This window comes from Anabrus simplex, chromosome 5 (genome assembly GCF_040414725.1).
Source record: "Anabrus simplex isolate iqAnaSimp1 chromosome 5, ASM4041472v1, whole genome shotgun sequence".
In the NCBI taxonomy this organism is placed as follows: Eukaryota; Metazoa; Arthropoda; class Insecta; order Orthoptera; family Tettigoniidae; genus Anabrus; species Anabrus simplex.
Genome location: NC_090269.1, coordinates 445,990,472 through 446,011,839, shown reverse-complemented (window position 1 = coordinate 446,011,839; position 21,368 = coordinate 445,990,472). Strand labels below are relative to the sequence as shown.

General features: G+C 37.0%; 1 pseudogene; it reads right to left on the bottom strand.

The window, feature by feature from the left end:
• Positions 1–21,082, bottom strand: part of LOC136875087 (zinc finger protein 160-like) — an 89,757-nt pseudogene extending 68,675 nt beyond the window's left edge.
• Between the last annotated feature and the right edge of the window lie 286 nt (positions 21,083–21,368).

Sequence of the window (21,368 nt, the reverse complement as noted above, 5' to 3'; positions counted from 1 at the left end):
ATAACACATGAGAACCATATTTTATCATCAAATCATATATTCGATCGCTGCACAATACCTTTCAGGGATACTCATTTCAATTAATCTTTTTTTATATCGTGGACTCAACTGACAAATGCACAGCCTTTTCCCCAAATCCGTCCGCAAAAACCAATTCCAATTAACTGTAGTCAACAATAAAATAGATCTTTGACTTTATCTATTGATTATTTATAAGTACTCCATCTAATACCTCTTCCAATGATGAATTGAATAAATAACAAGAATTCCAGTTGAAATCCTAATCTCCTATTTTATTGAAAAATTCGTTGTACTTGGAATGAAGTATACTTACAATTACATATTCTGTTACACTCTTATCCAATTCCAAATTGAGATACAATTCAATAATTTTCTTTATCATATATAAAAAAAAATTGTTGACATTAACATTACAATCTCATTTCAATATTTTTGAAATATTAATAATTCATCGAAATGTTATTAAAACCTTGTAAAATACCCCCTAAATATTGTCGAGATGTCGTTGGAATGGTCGAAACACCTTGGAATATCGGTGAAAATCATGTTTAGATATTGCTTAATAATTATTGAAAGGTCACTGAAGTGACTGAAATTCCATGAAATATTGGCGGAATAATGTTTCGATATTGCTTAATAATTATTGAAAGGTCACTGAAGTGACTGAAATTCCATGAAATATCGGCGGAATAATGTCGAAATATTGCTTAATAATTATTAAAAGGTCACTGAAGTGACTGAAATTCCATGAAATATCGGCGAAATAATGTTTCAATATTGCTTAATAATTATTAAAAGGTCACTGAAGTGACTGAAATTCCATGAAATATTGGCGGAATAATGTTTCAATATTGCGTAATAATTATTAAAAGGTCACTGAAGTGACTGAAATTCCATGAAATATCGGCGGAATAATGTCGAAATATTGCTTAATAATTATTGAAAGGTCACTGAAGTGACTGAAATTCCATGAAATATCGGCGGAATAATGTCGAAATATCAAGAATATTAACTAAGTATCACTCAAATATCAACTAGACATCATTATAATAACGTTAGAGTTTCTTTGTATACCCTAAAAAAAAAAAATTTATAAATTTATGATCTTTGCTTTCTTTGTTTTCTCATGTCTTCATTGTGTAATAACGAAAACAACATAAGTAAGTTCCATAAATATGGTTCAAGAATCACCATACAGCTATATATATCGACTCAAAATAAAACCGAAAATGAAATATCCTTTATACTAGGTAAACTAATTCGGTCATAAAACCATCTGAAAAATAAATAAATAGGATTATCCTATCATAACATACGTATGCAAACAAGCTAATCAAACATCTAGGAATGCAATACTTTCATTCGTAAATAAACATCTTTCTGCGAAATTAAAACAGAAAATGGTATCGGAAATTTGCCTGTCCATAAGCAGTAGTCATTTTAGTCATGAAGACGTTTCCTCCCTCCAAACCTGCGTTCGACAGAACTTCAACTTAGGCTTAGTTTATTATGTGAGATTCAATTGAAAAAAAAAAAATATATGTTGACTTTCAGTCGCGAATGCCTTGTTTTAGGATATAATTTTTGATGACCATATACCATAAGTAGCCTGTAAATTCATTTACCTCTTAGAATCGTATGCATGTGCCACATAACCCAACTTCGTATACTGCTACGTAATTCATACGACGAAAACATCAACTGTAACGTAACATTAGCATTATGTCGCTTAAATATTACCAACTGCTCCAATCTATTCGTATTTCTCTAAATACTCATTCTGCCAATAATAATTCCTTATTACTTATACACTTCCCTATCTCCATTCTTTAGCTTATAATCTCTAAAGATTATCGGTCATAACAACGATTCCACCTAACAAAATCATTCGTTGCTCTAACTGTAGTGCAGTATACGTATAATCCATTCACATATTCTCATCATCTATCATGGGTTTACGGCATTCCGAAACACAAGCAATCACATATTCTCAGCAAAACAATGCGAGTATTAATATTTCAGGTTCTACTTACTTACTTTTAGTGTCAACTTATCGTCAAATGAAATTCTATTAATTTAGAAGACGGTCTAATACCATTCTGCATTGGACTGGAGTTGAATTACCCAGTGAAAGGCATAAGTCTTTAGAATTACATCGATAACGTCGGTTTTCAAAGCTTCACATAAAATAAACAAGCACTCCTACTCGTTGATTATAGATTTGAAACGTCAAAGACTACCTAACTCCGTATCTTAAATAAACTATAAGGATTCCTTTTTAATGACCCTACTCATAGAATTTTATCTTGAAGAATTAAACATTAACCATATTGCAATCATGTATTAAATTAAATATTTACTATCGTTCATTCAAATATACGTAACTTTAACTACGAGAATTTAAATATAAGGAACTTGACTTATCTTGCTTTCGTTATTCGACTGGGATGGTCTTCATTCTGGATCTCTGCCTCCCGACTCGACTTGCGGTCCACGTCATCATTGGTTACTGGTGACTGGCCTCGGGTGTGGGTGATGTCGGCTGGCACGGGCTCCCACCGGATTGCGATCCCATTCTTGTGGTTTAGCTAGCCATCGTATCTCCGTCGATTACGTGCGGTAAAAACATAATAAAAGATAGCATTAGGGAATAAATAATTTCGAATATATATATTTTAGCTATCTAGTAGGTTATTCGTGAAGATGCAATATTTAGCCCAAATACTTTCGGTATTTCTAGTTTGTCGCTAGCTTAAAGAATAAGCTGCCGATCTCTAATTCTTCTTTAAAATTTCGGCTATGAGTTCGTGTTGGCAAATCTTATGGGCGATTCACTTCTTTCACTCCCGATGCTTTCACTTCGTACTTTATGGCTTATTCACCGCTGTAATTATATTACTCGCAGATTTCTTCTGTAAATTCAACCTCTTCTTTTGTTGAATATCAGTTCTTGCTCACAATCTCGTTCTGATGATGCATACCATATTTTTTTAAAAGTGTCGTCTTTTTTTTTTTTTACTTGGGATAACAATCTGATTCTCTTATCAAGGCCATTTGGATTGCTAAGGTCCGATCGTCGCAATATTAACTCATGGCCTACTTGATTAGTTATATCTGCATTTTCTCTTCCATTATGTAACCTCCGTCATTTTTATCGCGATGCATGGCAAGTATTAGGGATGCAACTCCCGATCATGACGCAAATCGGGCAATGAAATGGTACATTTTACTTCCCCGTCAAAAGGTAAATAAATGTACTGCTTGCAGTATATTTATTTCGTTTCTACTTCTGTATAAAAATGGAGCTTTCATTGACCCTTTTGTTTCAGATCGTCCCACATAAACTTAATAACGTATTTTCTTTAATATTTAGATCCTATTCTTGGTCTTCTTCATAATACAATTTTAGACTAGATGCGTTATATACATTCCTGTAGGTTCCAGTTAAGTTCTCGACTACATATGCGTTGTTGCCTAACGCTTTCCTTATTACGTATGGACCATCATACAAATGAACAAATTTCGCGAATATTCGTTCTGATACATTGGAATTAGGTGCTTTTCGAATCAATACTTTGTCATTAGTCTTAAAGGGTAGATGGAACTTTTTATTTTGGACCCTTTTTAACAGTTTATTTGCTTGCTTTACGAGTTTGGCTGTCACCATCTGATTGATCTCGACGCTACTGGGGTTGGGTTCATCATTTTCCCCTATAACTTTATCCCAAGGTCTTTGTGGTTGTTCATTCAAGTGTATCATACGGGGTATCTGATTAGTTGATTCATGGATAGTATTATTCATGCATTCCTCGATTATATTTATAACGTTGATCCATTTCCAACGGCTTTCTGAACAATATATTCTACAATATTTTGCTATTTCCCGCATACATCGCTCTACGGGGTTCGCTGATGGGTGTCTGACCGAACAGAGTATATGTTTAATTTCCAGGTTCTCCATCATCTCTTCAAACTCTACTGACGTAAATTGGGTTCCCCTGTCAGTTAATATTTTTTTCGGCTTCCCCATTCGAGGTATTATGTCTCTACTTATTGCTTTAAGCACCTGCTTAGATGTTGCTCTTTGGATTGGTTGTAATACTGTGAATTTTGAAAATACGTCCATGGTAACGATTATATATTTATGTCCTCTAACAGCTGTTGGCAACTTTCCATATATGTCCATTGCAAAAATTTCTCTCGGTGCTGTTGGTATTATAGCTATCGGTTGATGCTTGGTTAGGAATGAATTGTATTTTGTTCTTTGACAGATATCACATGTTTTAATCACGTCCTTAATGTTTTTCGTGATTCCTTTCCATGTGAACCTCTCCAGTATTGTTTTCGTTACCTTTTCTATTCCCCCATGTCCGATTATTCTGTGAGTATGCCAGATTAGTCCTTTTTGTAATGATGCTGGTACTACTATTCTCAATTTATTGAACTCCTTGTTAATACGTTTCATTAGCATTCCGTTTTTTAATACAAATGGATTGCTTTCATCTTGTAAATCCCCGTTTTCTGAGTTATCGTGCTCAATTCTCCTGATCTCCAATATTAGGTTCTCGTCTGCTCTTTGCAATAGTGCGATATCCCCTAGTTTTCCCAGAAATTCTTCATCCTGTTGTACCAATTCAATATGTTGAACAAGTTGTTCTTTCTCTACCGGGTTTCTACTAAGTGCATCCGCAAGAATGTTGTCTTTTCCACTACAATGTTCGATTTTAATGTTAAACTGTTGCGTAAATAACATCCATCGTGTAATTCTTTCACTCGACATGGCTGCTTTTAACCCAAACTGTAAGGCTTTGTGATCTGTTCGGATCTTTACTGGGAAACCGTATACTATCTTCTTCCACTGCTGTAGGGCATATATAATAGCTAGTAATTCCTGTTCAGTCGTCGTGTAATTGATTTCATGGTTACGTAATTTTCTACTGGCAAATGCTAAATAGGTTCGACTCTTTGGATCCTCTGTCGTTTCCTGATATAAGTAAGCACCAATTCCTATACTGGAAGCATCAGTCTGTATTATAAATTCCTTAGTGTAATCAGGATATCCCAGCTTTATGCTATTAGCTAATAATTTCTTCATTGCGAGGAACGCTTCTTCGGTCTTTTCGTTCCACTTCCATTTGTTGTTTGCCTTTAACAACTCTTGCAAAGGTGCTGCCGTTTCCGTATACCCTTTGCAATGGTTGGCAAAAAATTGTGTCATTCCCAAGAATTGCCTGACTTGTTTGATCCGCATTGGGCGTGGGAATTCGCATATCGCTTGAATTTTTATTGGGTTCGGTTTTACCCCATCTCCATCAATGACATGTCCAACGAATAAAATTTGTTCCTGACAAAATTTTGATTTTTCCAAATTGATTTTAAACCCTGTGTTTTCTAAATTCTCTAATAAACGATCGAGTTTACTACAATGATCATCAAATGTTTCACTTGCCAATACCAGGTCATCTACGTAACACGTCACGTATTCTTTTACCTCAGGTAACAAATTTCTATCCAGGGCTCTTATCAACACAGCGCAGCTGTTTTTTAGTCCAAAGGGCAATCTGCAGTACGCGTAAGTTTGATTGTTGAACATAAAACCGGTTAGTAGTCTGGACTTCTCTTCTAGCAATATATGATGAAATGACGAAGTAAAATCTAGGCTTGTGAAATATTTCATATTTCTAAATCTCCTTATTATTTCCTTGATCTTTGGGACTTGATCATATTCTGGGATTAGTTTTTCATTTAATCTCCTAGCATCTAGGCACATTCTTAGCTTTCCATTACTTTTTTTAACGATAACGATCGGATTCAGATATGGTGTTGTTGTATTAACGATTATTCCGTCATCCATCATTTCTTGAATAATTTTCTTTACTTCTTGAAAATACTTTTCGGGAACATCGTATAATTTTCCTTTGAACGGTGTCCAATCGTTGACAATTATTTTATATTTAAAATTCGGTATTTGACCAGGTTTGTCTTTAAATATCTCTGAGTGCTTCTCTATGATTGCGTATAACTTCAGCTTCTCTTTGGCCTCTAGGTTGGTTTCAGCAATTTTTTTCCATAAACTTGGTTCTTCTTTTTCTTCATCGACCGCTAAAATCTTTTCCAAACTTTGTATTATTTCTTCTCCGCTCTCGGCTTCAGTCAGTCTCCCGCTTGATTCATATTCATCCATTAGCCCCTGTACTTCCAATCCTTCGAATTTCATAAGTTCTATGTCTTGAATCACGTTATTCAATTTAATTCTCTCTTTAGTTATCTTTCCATCATCCTCAGTGATAGGAAACCTTATTTCTTGCTTTCTTAGGTCTATAATCATTTTTGTAGTTGTCATAAAGTCAATCCCAAGGATCACATTGTATCTTATTTTGTTCATCACTATGAATGGTTGTTCGAATATTAGTTCGCCGATCCTGATTTTCAAATATGTTTGTATTTTGCATTCAATTGATTTATCGGGTATTATTCCCCGTATCTTTGTCTGGGCAATTGGTATTATGGGTACCTTCTCCTTTCGACTGATTTCGTCGAATAATACTTTCGATATGACGCTAATACTTGCCCCAGAGTCGATTAAACAGTGTGTCTTCAATCCATTCACTCGTATCACAATAATAGGCAAACGTGCTTTATTTTCTTTACTTCTTTCCACCGGTTCATCCAATAACTCGTCTGGGTCTACGTCCCACGATTCGATTTGTAATATGTACCAACTTCCAATTTTGTTATTTGTTTCATTCCAAGTACAACTTATTTCATTTGCTAATTCAACATCGGCGTTTTTTTTACTCCCGACGTCCAATTCGTATGTCTGGGCATCTGGGTTTAGTTTATGTTCGTCTTTCATCTTCCTTTTAAATTCTTGGAGCTCCAAACTTTCGGCTCCTTCTAAATCCCCATTAATGTTCTGGTTATTAATTGCATCCTCCCATTTCTTCCTTTCCTGGGTTTCTCTCCTTGAATTTTGATTATATTGCCTGTTTCTGTTTTCTCTATTATAGTGATTATTTATTTGTGTTCCTCGATATGTTATATTTCGTCTAAAACTGCCTCGATTTCTGCCGTCTCTGTACTGAATGGATGGTCGATGATAAGGCACAAATTTTTCATGTATTTGCCTTTCATTCCCATTACCATTCTGTTTACACTTACATCGGTTTTGTTCTCTTAATCCCCCTTCGTCATCACTATATTCCCTTTTCTTGGGATTCTTATCGGTATCTCTTCGCTCAGGAAACGATCTTTTCTGATTGTTTTCCCAGTTCAGCACATTTATCTCCTCCTGGTTACTTGTATTTCTATTTATTTTTGGCGCTGTATGACTAGATGTCATATCGAGTTGCCTCAATATGTTCTCCATCTCCACTGCTGATTTTACATTTGCCGCCGCCAGCAATCTTTGAGTTTCCGGAGGGAATTGTTTCTGAATAGTTCTTATCGCTTCCAACTCACTGGGCGCTGAATCTAGGTCTTGGAACCTATGGAATTGGTACGAAAAATAATCGCTGTACCTAGTCTGCCCTATCGATGAATATTTTCTAGAATACAGTTCCAGCCTAAGGTTTTGTTGGATTTCTGGGTTCCAAAATCTTTTTAAGAAAGCAATCTTAAATTCCTCATAATCGTGAAATGTATATTTAAATGCTTGATACCATACGTTCGGATTGGCATCCAGATGTTTCTCAATTACTCTGAGCTTCTTCTCGTCGGGAATTCTATTCTCCCGGAAGTACTCTTCCATTTCTCTTAAAAATCTCTTCGGAGACATTGCTGCAGAGTTATTGAAATGCTTAGGTCTGTCATCGTAAGTTTTGATGATATTGATTATCGCTGGGCTTCCATTCCCATTATTTCCAATCATCATGTCCTTGCTACTTCGTTCTGTTTCTCCACTTATCGTGGGTGTCCCTTCTCTTTCGTTGATGTATATCCACCATCCTTTGCTCGTTTAATTGTTTTGATACCTCTGCTTTCGTTATCTGTATTTCCCCTCTGATGTTCTGAATCTCTTTCTTCATTTCGTCTATTCCTTGCTCTGTTCTAAGCATTCTCTCTTCTGCTTCGTTTTTATTCTTTCTCATTTCATCATTTATCATCTCCATTTTGCTTCCAATCTGGTCATGTGCTAGAGTGAATTTATCCTCCACAGTTTTGTTTGTGGACATTACATTTTCATTTATCTTCTTTAACTCCTCATTATATTGACTCCATTTTTCCTGTGAATCTATACTTATCGATTCCATATTCTCGGTCAATTTCTTGATCTCGTCTTCTTTCAATCCTTGGATACAATTCTTACTTTCCGTTAGCTCGCTTCTAATTTTATTTATTTCACCGTAGATCTCTCTGTTCTTGTCTTCCATTTTCTCCATCATTTCTGTTTGCAGATCATCTAATCTGGCTTTCATCTTGGAAACTTCTTCTTCAATTTTTCCAATTCCTGTCTTTATCATTTCCTCTTGTCTCTTCTCCATTTTTCTTATCTCTTCCATCTGGTTTCGATGCCTTTCTTCTTGCTTCTGCTGATATTCTTCTTGCTTCTGCTGATATTCTTCTTGCTTCTGCTGATATTCTTCTTGCTTCTGCTGATGTCTTCCTAATATCTCTTCTAACTGCTTCTTCTGTCTTTCTTCTTGCCTCTCCTCTTGTTTCATCATCATTTCTCGTAACATTTCTATCATTCCTTTTTGTTCTTCTTTCGTCTTCTCTAGATCCTCGGTTATCCTATTTATCTTCTCCTCCTTTTCTTTCAATCTCTCCTTCTGTTCTTCTTTAGCCTTTTCAAACTCCTCGATTATTCTGTTTATCTCCTCATCCTTTTCCTTTTGGTATTCCTCAACTTGTGACCTCAATTGATTAATAGTCGCCATTTTATGTCTATTATTGCTCAACCTCGCTAAAGACTCTATTTTGCTAATTGTTTATAGTTTACAACCAATAAAATATATCAGTATTTCAATTCAGTATGAGATCAACAATCCGGTCCTCCCCACATAACCAACCATTCCATCGCCCCAGTTATTTATGAGACTTGAGAAAACAAAGAAATCATTCTTGATATTTCGGGACTTATTAACTTATTTGCTATCTCTACCTTAATAGAAAACAAAAATCATACAGCGATCTAACTTAACATTATTAACTATCTTAACTAACTATTTATCTGAAATATTCCTGCTACATATTCATTATCATTATCATCCACTTCTTCTTCAACTCCCATTCTCGACCATATGACTCTTTGCTTAGTTCTCCATTCCTTCTTCTCTAGGTTTCCTTCATAATTATCGACTCTCAATCATTTGCTTCCTATCAGTTCTGCTTCATATCTGGGTAAATCTTTCTCACATCCACCATTTTCTATTTAACTCTTCATGTTACATCTCCTCAGTTTTACTTCGTTCCTGGGTGTCAATTATTGCAATTATTCTTCTCTAACGACGAGCGTTAATTAATGTCGCAGCTATTTTCCAGAGACTGCTCGGCATTGTCAAATAATGTGCTAACAGTTAACTAATAATTTGGTTTAGCATCCACAGCCTTGCTTTAACAATGAGAGCAAATTAATGCTCATTATTCATCTCATCATCGGACTGGGTGTCCTCACTTTACTTCCATGTTAATGTTAATGCTGTGCGCCTAGGTATCCTCAGTTTCTGCTCCACGAATGGGCGCCAATTTATGCACCGTACGGGGTACATTAATTCGTATTGTGCCTTTTCCCTCACTGCCTCAAATACTCCGGCTAATACTCTAATATAAAATGTTGGATGGACTAATAAATATAATCATCTCCTAAAAATTTAGGACGACGCGCAGATAAGAATAAAATAATTACATCAGCATAGGTCTGCGACCAAATCATATTACCATCATCTGTATATAAAAAAAAATCATTTGTATCTTCCATCCCATCCAACACGTGCATTCACTTATATACACCGACACTGGCCTATCTCGGTGAATAACACATGAGAACCATATTTTATCATCAAATCATATATTCGATCGCTGCACAATACCTTTCAGGGATACTCATTTCAATTAATCTTTTTTTATATCGTGGACTCAACTGACAAATGCACAGCCTTTTCCCCAAATCCGTCCGCAAAAACCAATTCCAATTAACTGTAGTCAACAATAAAATAGATCTTTGACTTTATCTATTGATTATTTATAAGTACTCCATCTAATACCTCTTCCAATGATGAATTGAATAAATAACAAGAATTCCAGTTGAAATCCTAATCTCCTATTTTATTGAAAAATTCGTTGTACTTGGAATGAAGTATACTTACAATTACATATTCTGTTACACTCTTATCCAATTCCAAATTGAGATACAATTCAATAATTTTCTTTATCATATATAAAAAAAAATTGTTGACATTAACATTACAATCTCATTTCAATATTTTTGAAATATTAATAATTCATCGAAATGTTATTAAAACCTTGTAAAATACCCCCTAAATATTGTCGAGATGTCGTTGGAATGGTCGAAACACCTTGGAATATCGGTGAAAATCATGTTTAGATATTGCTTAATAATTATTGAAAGGTCACTGAAGTGACTGAAATTCCATGAAATATTGGCGGAATAATGTTTCGATATTGCTTAATAATTATTGAAAGGTCACTGAAGTGACTGAAATTCCATGAAATATCGGCGGAATAATGTCGAAATATTGCTTAATAATTATTAAAAGGTCACTGAAGTGACTGAAATTCCATGAAATATCGGCGAAATAATGTTTCAATATTGCTTAATAATTATTAAAAGGTCACTGAAGTGACTGAAATTCCATGAAATATTGGCGGAATAATGTTTCAATATTGCGTAATAATTATTAAAAGGTCACTGAAGTGACTGAAATTCCATGAAATATCGGCGGAATAATGTCGAAATATTGCTTAATAATTATTGAAAGGTCACTGAAGTGACTGAAATTCCATGAAATATCGGCGGAATAATGTCGAAATATCAAGAATATTAACTAAGTATCACTCAAATATCAACTAGACATCATTATAATAACGTTAGAGTTTCTTTGTATACCCTAAAAAAAAAATTTATAAATTTATGATCTTTGCTTTCTTTGTTTTCTCATGTCTTCATTGTGTAATAACGAAAACAACATAAGTAAGTTCCATAAATATGGTTCAAGAATCACCATACAGCTATATATATCGACTCAAAATAAAACCGAAAATGAAATATCCTTTATACTAGGTAAACTAATTCGGTCATAAAACCATCTGAAAAATAAATAAATAGGATTATCCTATCATAACATACGTATGCAAACAAGCTAATCAAACATCTAGGAATGCAATACTTTCATTCGTAAATAAACATCTTTCTGCGAAATTAAAACAGAAAATGGTATCGGAAATTTGCCTGTCCATAAGCAGTAGTCATTTTAGTCATGAAGACGTTTCCTCCCTCCAAACCTGCGTTCGACAGAACTTCAACTTAGGCTTAGTTTATTATGTGAGATTCAATTGAAAAAAAAAAATATATATATGTTGACTTTCAGTCGCGAATGCCTTGTTTTAGGATATAATTTTTGATGACCATATACCATAAGTAGCCTGTAAATTCATTTACCTCTTAGAATCGTATGCATGTGCCACATAACCCAACTTCGTATACTGCTACGTAATTCATACGACGAAAACATCAACTGTAACGTAACATTAGCATTATGTCGCTTAAATATTACCAACTGCTCCAATCTATTCGTATTTCTCTAAATACTCATTCTGCCAATAATAATTCCTTATTACTTATACACTTCCCTATCTCCATTCTTTAGCTTATAATCTCTAAAGATTATCGGTCATAACAACGATTCCACCTAACAAAATCATTCGTTGCTCTAACTGTAGTGCAGTATACGTATAATCCATTCACATATTCTCATCATCTATCATGGGTTTACGGCATTCCGAAACACAAGCAATCACATATTCTCAGCAAAACAATGCGAGTATTAATATTTCAGGTTCTACTTACTTACTTTTAGTGTCAACTTATCGTCAAATGAAATTCTATTAATTTAGAAGACGGTCTAATACCATTCTGCATTGGACTGGAGTTGAATTACCCAGTGAAAGGCATAAGTCTTTAGAATTACATCGATAACGTCGGTTTTCAAAGCTTCACATAAAATAAACAAGCACTCCTACTCGTTGATTATAGATTTGAAACGTCAAAGACTACCTAACTCCGTATCTTAAATAAACTATAAGGATTCCTTTTTAATGACCCTACTCATAGAATTTTATCTTGAAGAATTAAACATTAACCATATTGCAATCATGTATTAAATTAAATATTTACTATCGTTCATTCAAATATACGTAACTTTAACTACGAGAATTTAAATATAAGGAACTTGACTTATCTTGCTTTCGTTATTCGACTGGGATGGTCTTCATTCTGGATCTCTGCCTCCCGACTCGACTTGCGGTCCACGTCATCATTGGTTACTGGTGACTGGCCTCGGGTGTGGGTGATGTCGGCTGGCACGGGCTCCCACCGGATTGCGATCCCATTCTTGTGGTTTAGCTAGCCATCGTATCTCCGTCGATTACGTGCGGTAAAAACATAATAAAAGATAGCATTAGGGAATAAATAATTTCGAATATATATATTTTAGCTATCTAGTAGGTTATTCGTGAAGATGCAATATTTAGCCCAAATACTTTCGGTATTTCTAGTTTGTCGCTAGCTTAAAGAATAAGCTGCCGATCTCTAATTCTTCTTTAAAATTTCGGCTATGAGTTCGTGTTGGCAAATCTTATGGGCGATTCACTTCTTTCACTCCCGATGCTTTCACTTCGTACTTTATGGCTTATTCACCGCTGTAATTATATTACTCGCAGATTTCTTCTGTAAATTCAACCTCTTCTTTTGTTGAATATCAGTTCTTGCTCACAATCTCGTTCTGATGATGCATACCATATTTTTTTAAAAGTGTCGTCTTTTTTTTTTTTTACTTGGGATAACAATCTGATTCTCTTATCAAGGCCATTTGGATTGCTAAGGTCCGATCGTCGCAATATTAACTCATGGCCTACTTGATTAGTTATATCTGCATTTTCTCTTCCATTATGTAACCTCCGTCATTTTTATCGCGATGCATGGCAAGTATTAGGGATGCAACTCCCGATCATGACGCAAATCGGGCAATGAAATGGTACATTATCATATTCTATTATCGTGGCAGCCAGCGGCGTAACGGGGTTTGTGAAATGTTTAACACTGGAGTCGAACTCTCCCCACAATAAATCTTCATCTGAGTCCTCTGCATGTTGTTGCTCCTCTGATTCCCTTACTACCACATCGCAGGAAATTCTTACAGATGCAGCTTTTTGGATAAGCGATTGTTTCGCCTTATTGTACGCTGCAGTAGACAGAAAAGCTTGCTTCTTGAATCTGGGATCGAGCAAGGTGGCTTCAGCTAAAATGGTTCTGTCTTGAATGTCTTTGAACCGTTTATCAAGTTTGGTTTTAATTTTTGCAACCACTGATGATATTTCTTTTGGCTTATTTACATTTTCAATTTTCTCAAAATAATTATTTAAGCACCGAGCAAATAAATTCAGTTTGGAAACAGTCACTTGTTTCTCAGAGCTTACATCCTCGGTGATCTGTAAAAACGGTTTGAGAATTTTGCACATTTCATCCAAAACATCAAAATCTTCACTGGAGAGAATGATCCCGGGATTCACTAGCGCCAAAGTTGACACAACAGCTTCTCTATTTTTCACCACACTTTGAAACATAGCATAGGTGGAATTCTATCTGGTAGGCACCTCTTGCTTAAGAGTTTGCTCTGGAAGTCCCATTTGTTTCTGGATCCCTTTTAATTTAGAAAGAGCACGTGGACTCCGCTTAAGATATTCTACCACATCTTTCACTTCGGTTTTGAGCTCTTTAATTTCCCCTATAGCGTTCTGCACTATAAGATTTAAAGTGTGTGCAAAACATGGAATGTGTTGATATCCTAGGTTTCTTGCTGCTGCAATCATATTTGGTGCACTGTCAGACACAACAGCAACAATTTTACTGTCAATTTCCCATTCCTGGCATACCCGCTTTATTTCATTGGCAATGTTTTCTGCACTGTGGCTTTCATTGTACACGAAACAGTCCAATAAGGCACTACACACTTTGGAGTTTCCATCCAAATAATGAGCAGTTAAGGCAACATAACTTTCAGACGCTCCTGAGGTCCAAATGTCCGTGGTCACGCAGCATGCTGTAGTCTGGGATAAGCTGGCCTTTATTTTGTCTTTAACATTATTATATGTCGAATCGAGAAGTGCATTCGGTAAAGTTTTTTGAGAAAGCAATACATAATTTCGATTTAAATGATGCAGCAATTCCCTAAACTCTGGCTGTTCAACTATTCTGAACGAATGATATTGTTTCACAATAAGTTTTAACACAATATTGTCCAACATTTTGCTTTTCGACACTGGAAGAGGTCTGGAAACAAAGTCGCTCATTTTGTTCTGTCCAGTTTTTTTGCCTTTTGGCTGGTGGCTGCGATGATTCTTCGGTAGATGTTGAGGGTATAGGTCCAATGGCAGATGTTGAGGACACCACAGCAGATGTTGAAGGCACAGATGACCTATATTCAACAACTCCTTCTTCGGTATTGGGCTGCGGCATTTCCGGCCTAACAGCAGCAGTAGGATGCTTTGTTTTTAAGTGTCTAGTTAAATTTGAGGTGGTTCCAGCCTTAAAAGAATAAACACCGGAACATATTTCACACTTAGCACGACCGGGACTTATATCTAGAAAGTATTTCCAGATAAAACTTGTTTTCCTATTACTCCGATCCATTTTGCTCACATAGACAACACGCACAAAAGCTAGGCAAACCACCGAGGACTGAGTTGCTCAAGATATCACGTGACCAGTGTTGCCAACATAGCTTTTTCTCGCTAAATGTAGCTTATTTTAATCCTACGTTTAGTGCCAAGAAAAAAACAATCCCACTTAGAGAGATTGTAGGCTTTAGAAAATTTAGAAGATAGTATGTCGATCCAGGTCAATAAAACCTCGAGAAACCCAGTCGTGTTGTAATCATGAGCAACGTGCTCATGTTAACGTTTGTTGGTTGATGCTGTCGCAGAACACCTACGTGGAGGCATCAAAGTAGTTCGTTATCCAATTCATATCATAAGCAATCTTACATGCAAAACGTCAAAAATATGCAAGAACCTTTTGTATCCATTGTAATTAATATAAGTAAGTAATTCAAATTGAAGAATACCAGGGACACATGCCCTCATGCTTAACCCGCCATTTTGTATCTGTAATCTCTAAGACACCATTCGTTCGCGAAGGTTCAATGGAAGCTGCACATCAATAGAGATTGTGTGGAGCCTGGTGTGTTGGACTTAATAATAAAACTCCTAGACGTCAGGACATGAATAAAGCTCTGATGAGTGTAATAGCTGAAATGTAGCATGCCTTTGTTCATCACGTGGTGGCAGATCGGTCGGTATGTGCGGTATCACTGTCGACAGTCTCGCCATTAATCAGAATGATACGAGCAGCAGTGAAAAAGAGGAGATATGGTGGTGGTGGCGATTATTGTTTTAAGAAGAAGTACAACTAGGCAACCTTCCTCTATATAACACTAATCAGAGAGAAAAAATGGAAGGGGTCCGACACTTCGAAGAATGAAGGTATCGGCCAAAGGAAGACAAGGGCCACGAAGGGCGTGAAAATGAAGGACTCCCTAGCCCTCGCAAACCTAACAGCGTCGGGGTCGGAAAAGAACAAGTGTTGACCAAGAGAGGTCGGATAGGATAGATGAAAGTGATTGCCTGGCATAAGTAAGTGTACGCAATGCCAGGACTCAGCTAAGGGCCCCATGGTTGCCAACCCACGTTCCAAAGTTCAGAGCCCTTGGGCCCCTTTTAGTCGCCTCTAACGACAGGCAGGGGATACCGTGGGTGTTATTCTACCGCCCCCACCCACAGGGGGGAAGGAGACAAGATCAGAAAAAGAGGAGAGAGAGAGGGGAATCCTACTTGGAAGTTCTCCTTTATAATTTTTTTTTATTTTCTTAAATATTGGCTTTTCAAAACGATGTTTCCGATCTAGAATTTAATTTTCACTGAAATATTGAAAGTGTGAATTTTCCTTTTAAGTGCTGCTGTGAATGATTTATTACGTATTTAACTTTTGGGCATAAACTCAAATCAATCCACCTTCCGTAATTTAATTTAATTTATGAGATGTCAAATAATCCAGATGTGATAAGTCATTCGCTTGTTGTTTATTCCTCGCAGACAGTGAATATAATTTGCTTCGTAATCCATATCAGCATGGCATTTCATCTACATGTTGATATCAGTGGCATCCGGAAACAGTCTGGCTGCAATCAGGCGAGGTAATGACAGTTCCTACGGTAGACAACCACACATCAACACGTGGAGGCTCTTGCCATGCGTTCTGAAGTAACCCAGTCATTCTCCAATCAACGTGGAGATCGCGTGCGGATACATGATGTTGTATGTTTCCATCATTGTCTGTTCCCTCGATGATGGTAGAAATACTGGAATATACTTTGATGATGTAACATTATGGCACGTGTTGATGATTTCATTCCATCTCAGTTTTAGGCCTATTTACTATCCGTATGCTCACGAAACTTCAAAATACGTGAACTACTCATTTAAAATTTTTGGTGAAATCTAGTATTACGAATTACTTTGTTTGACAAAAACAATACTTTAATTTCAATTAGAGATTCAGTTTACTTTAATGTTGCTCGTGATATTTTGTATTTACACAGAGTAGTGACTAGTGAAGAAACCTTTCACGCATCTATGGATTTTGGAATCCTTCTCCGTCCGGCTTGAACGAGTCGCGAAAGAACTGGAAAAGAATCGTGAACGAATCGTGAACGAATCGTGAGAATCGATTTGTAATGTATGAATGAATCGTTCGAATCGATTCTTGAAAATGAATCGTAATGCCCAACTCTATAGTAGAGCCAACAGTAGAGTTGGGTCGTTCATGAACTAACTAGTTCATTTGAACGACTCGATTATTTGAACTAGTACGAGATCGTTCAAATATTTTGAACGAGTCGATCACGCGAGCATACAGCATATTAAAGGAGGACGAAGATGTAAGCAAGCACCATCTATTGTAAAACTTACGTACTAGCTCAAGTCCGGCACGGAATACTATCTCTCTTGCGCCGCTGTTGCTTCCATGAAGAAAGCACAAATGAACTACCTCGTTCATTTGAACGACAAAATAAGCTCGCACAAAAATGGCCAATGGCGTGCCATGTTAATGGTCACGTAACAGCACATTTCTAATCTGCTCATGAAATTCCTCATTCATTTGAACTAGTTCATTTGAACGACTCAATGCGATGAACGGTATCGAATGAAATAGTTCAAGCAAATGAACTGACTGGACCCATCCCTCCCAACAGCAACCCCAAATACTCAGATGACATGGAAGCCTAGACCAACACCTCCACAAAGGAGAAATATGCAAATCCGCCGTCCTAACGAAGCACAAGCAGAAACACCGCCGAGAAAGGAATATGAGTTGGTGCAGGTAAAAACTCCAGACCTGGAATATGCCAATTTTCCGGAGCAAGTTGCCAGCAAATCAAGTAGACAGCAAACTAGACAGCAATACGCAATGATAAGCACAGGTCCAAGAGTTGAAGAATTGCAAGCGGCAAAGAAGAAAGCTTGGCTCTTTATGGGGCGTTTGAGCCCGCACACAACCTCCGGTGTCATAAAGAAATACCTAGAAAACAGAGGAATCAAAGACGACGTTACGTGTGAAGAAATAATAACCAATTACGACACGAAAGCTTTCAAAGTGGGGATTCCATTTGATCTAATGGGCAGGGTATATGATGAGGAATTCTGGCCGAAAGGGATTACAATCAAACGTTTTCAATTTCGATCCTTTCGCCCCATACGAGACAATGGACGCTCCTTCGAATAATTCGGAAAAGAAAATAGTTGAAGGAAGAAACCAAAACTTAAAAGACGCTTCAAGAAGTCTAAGAATCATGATGTGGAATATAGAAGGGCTAAAAGGTGCAATGAATATGAGCCCGGAAAACTTTCTATTAGGGTACGATATAGCAATTTTATTGGAAACATTCGTCACTGACGACTGGCAACACCCGGACTTCTATGGTTTTCATCTTACAGCTAGACAGGGAGAAAAAGGAAGACCTTCTGGGGGGATAACTATCCTCATAAAACCACACCTAACCCCAATATTATCAACAAGGCAACAGAACCATACCCTACTACTGGAAATAGGCGGCCTCGTAATTATAGCCGCTTACTTCCAACCGAACATAACAGCGATCGACATAATGGACGAGCTAGGCCACATGATCACTCAGAGCAAGCAAGATAAGCCAATAATTATAGCAGGTGACCTTAACTGCAGACTGGACATTCCGAGTTACAAAGCAAAGCTAGTCCTCGAAAAACTGGAAGAAGAAGGCTTCATCCTGCTAAACAACCCCACTATCCCTACATACATCTCACATAATGGAAAGAGCACAATAGATATTGCACTTACGAAAGGACCAATAACAGGCATCATGACTACAATATGGACAACAAACCAAGCCGTGATTAGGAAACACTTACCAATTGAAATACGTATCCAAGGGGAGTGGGAAAAACTACAGAAAAAGACAATTCACCCCCTTTCAAGGAAAATAGATGTTGAGAAAGTTAAAGAAATGCTAGATTCAACTACACATCTAGACACATTAATAGATAATTCAAGATTGGATGATGCAACAGGAATAATAGAAGAAATCCTACAAAAGGCCGCCATTCCGCGGGCCACAAGAAGAACAAAGATATGGTTTGATAATGAGTGCTATAGGCTGAGGAGGGAGACCCTAGACAAATTGCAACAGTTAAGGCAGAACTTGAATAATCAAAGTCTAATATACATATACAATGAGAAGAGGAAACTCTACAAAAGAACACTGAAAGAAAAGAAACGCGCCTACTTAGAATCGGAGAGCAAGAAGCTAGCAGAGGAAGCCAAGAAAAATCCGTTCATAGCCCTACACCCAAAGAAACAACAACAGACGCACTACATACACATGGAAATCTGGGAATCGCACTTTAGTAAGATTCTCAACATCGAAGGTCCAGTGCACCCCAGAAAAGATCTACATACCACTACTCCACATATACAATTAGACTGGGTACCCCTGACCATAGAGGAAACTAGAACCGCTATAGACAGCACCAAAAACAAGAAAGCCGCAGGTCCGGACGGGATCTATAATGAATATGTAAAAGACACTGCACACCTGCTAGCCCCTATATAGACAAAATTATATAACAAATGTATAGAAACTGCTTCCATTCCCGACCAGTGGAGAAAGTCAATTGTAAAAGTTCTATATAAAGGCAAAGGAGACCCAAGAGATCCCAACAAGTACAGAGGCATAGCACTGGAAAACTGCCCCTTCAAAATATTCACCAAAATTATAACAGGGAAAATAAATGAGGAAATAAATGAGCATCTGCCAGAGAACCAATTTGGTTTTAGGAAGGGACGATCTACCCTAAACGCCATTGAACTCCTGCTAAACCAAATCTGGGATGCCTTAGAAGACAACGGAAAATATTACACCATCTTCATAGATTTTACTAAAGCTTTTGACCTGATAAACAGGAAGCTAGTGATAGACAAGCTTAAGGAGATGCTAGGCACGAACAACATATGGACCTATCTCATCACATCAATACTACAATGGAACGAAGTACGAGTTTCGGATAACCTCACTCTATCAGATCCAATAGCTCAATCAAACGGGGTCCTACAGGGTGACCCACTGAGTCCTTTGCTGTTTATAGTTGCAACCGCAGATATCCTAAGAATTACCCAAAAGGAGGGAGTATTTTCTTGCGCGTATGCCGATGATATTGTAATTGGCTCAAGAGACATAACAAAATTAGAGGAAACTGTAAATGACGTCCAAAACTGGTGCTCCGAAAACAAGCTGTTCATAAACATCTCAAAAACAGACACCATGGTGTTCAGAAAAAGAAGGGAGAGTACCCGCCTCAGCAGAGACCTTCATTCGGGATTAAAAAAATTAAAGATAGTATCAGACTTCAAATATTTAGGCATCACCCTGCAATCGAGCGCATATTGTTTCACAAAACATGTCACAGAAAAGGCAACTCAAGCAATGATGGCAATGCATGAAATAAAAGACATTAGATCACTTAGTCTGGAGACAGCAATGTTGCTATTCAGAGTAAAAATTCTTCCAATAATGACTTATGGCATTGAAATTATCTGGACACATTTAACAACGAGGAACTTATCAACCTTGGAAAAGGTGAAAGCGAACTATATAAAGAAGGTGATAGGTGTATCAAAAACGACACGATCTAGACTTGTATATCTCCTCGCAAGGGAATCATTTCTCATAGAAGATCTCAGGACAAGTATGCCACTACCGAACACCGGTGTATGAAAGAAACTGCTAGCAAATCTGACGGAGAAGAGAGAAGAAGTCCAACCAGACTTCTATGGCACAGGGGCAATGATAGATCGCTCGTGGACAAAAGCTAATTTTGAATTAAGACATGTCATTACAAGATTAGCAGTTCACGGTTTTCATCACCTACTCTGCAAATCAAAAACACTTACATGACCCAAGTATAGACTGTGAGTGCAAACTATGTAGAAAAACGTGTGAACAGTACCACATTGAATTCTGTACAAGAAGAACAATGTCTATAAGTGATTATGCAAATATGTAACCCATCAATGTAACCTATATTCTCTGTTATGGCTATTTGGCTGCATTAAATATATTATATAAATATACTTACCGTTGCTCTTTTACATGAATATATGTACAAAACAATGAAGCTTACCTGTTTTCTTATAAGGTCACGGAAGGTATGAAGTTCTTGGTTGAGATCTGGAAGCGTAAAACAGTAAATGCCTGAGATTCGACCTTTCCCAGCAGTGTGTCAAAGGGCTGTGGTCACAATAGAAAATGAAAGGAATCACATTAACTTGTTAAAATCTGAGAAGTTCTCGCGCCATGCAACGCCAACTACTTCAAAAACAAACCCGAACGGTCAATGGCCCGCACAGCGCCACCTCGTCCTTGTTGTGGCGTTAGGCCAACATCACGATAAGCAGTAGGATCTCAGAGGCTATAAGGAGAAATGTCAAACAATTATATTCGAAGAGGGCACGAAATTAGAACACTGCTTGGCTGTTGTGGTTAGGCGTAAATTAAAATACGAACGTGGACATATGG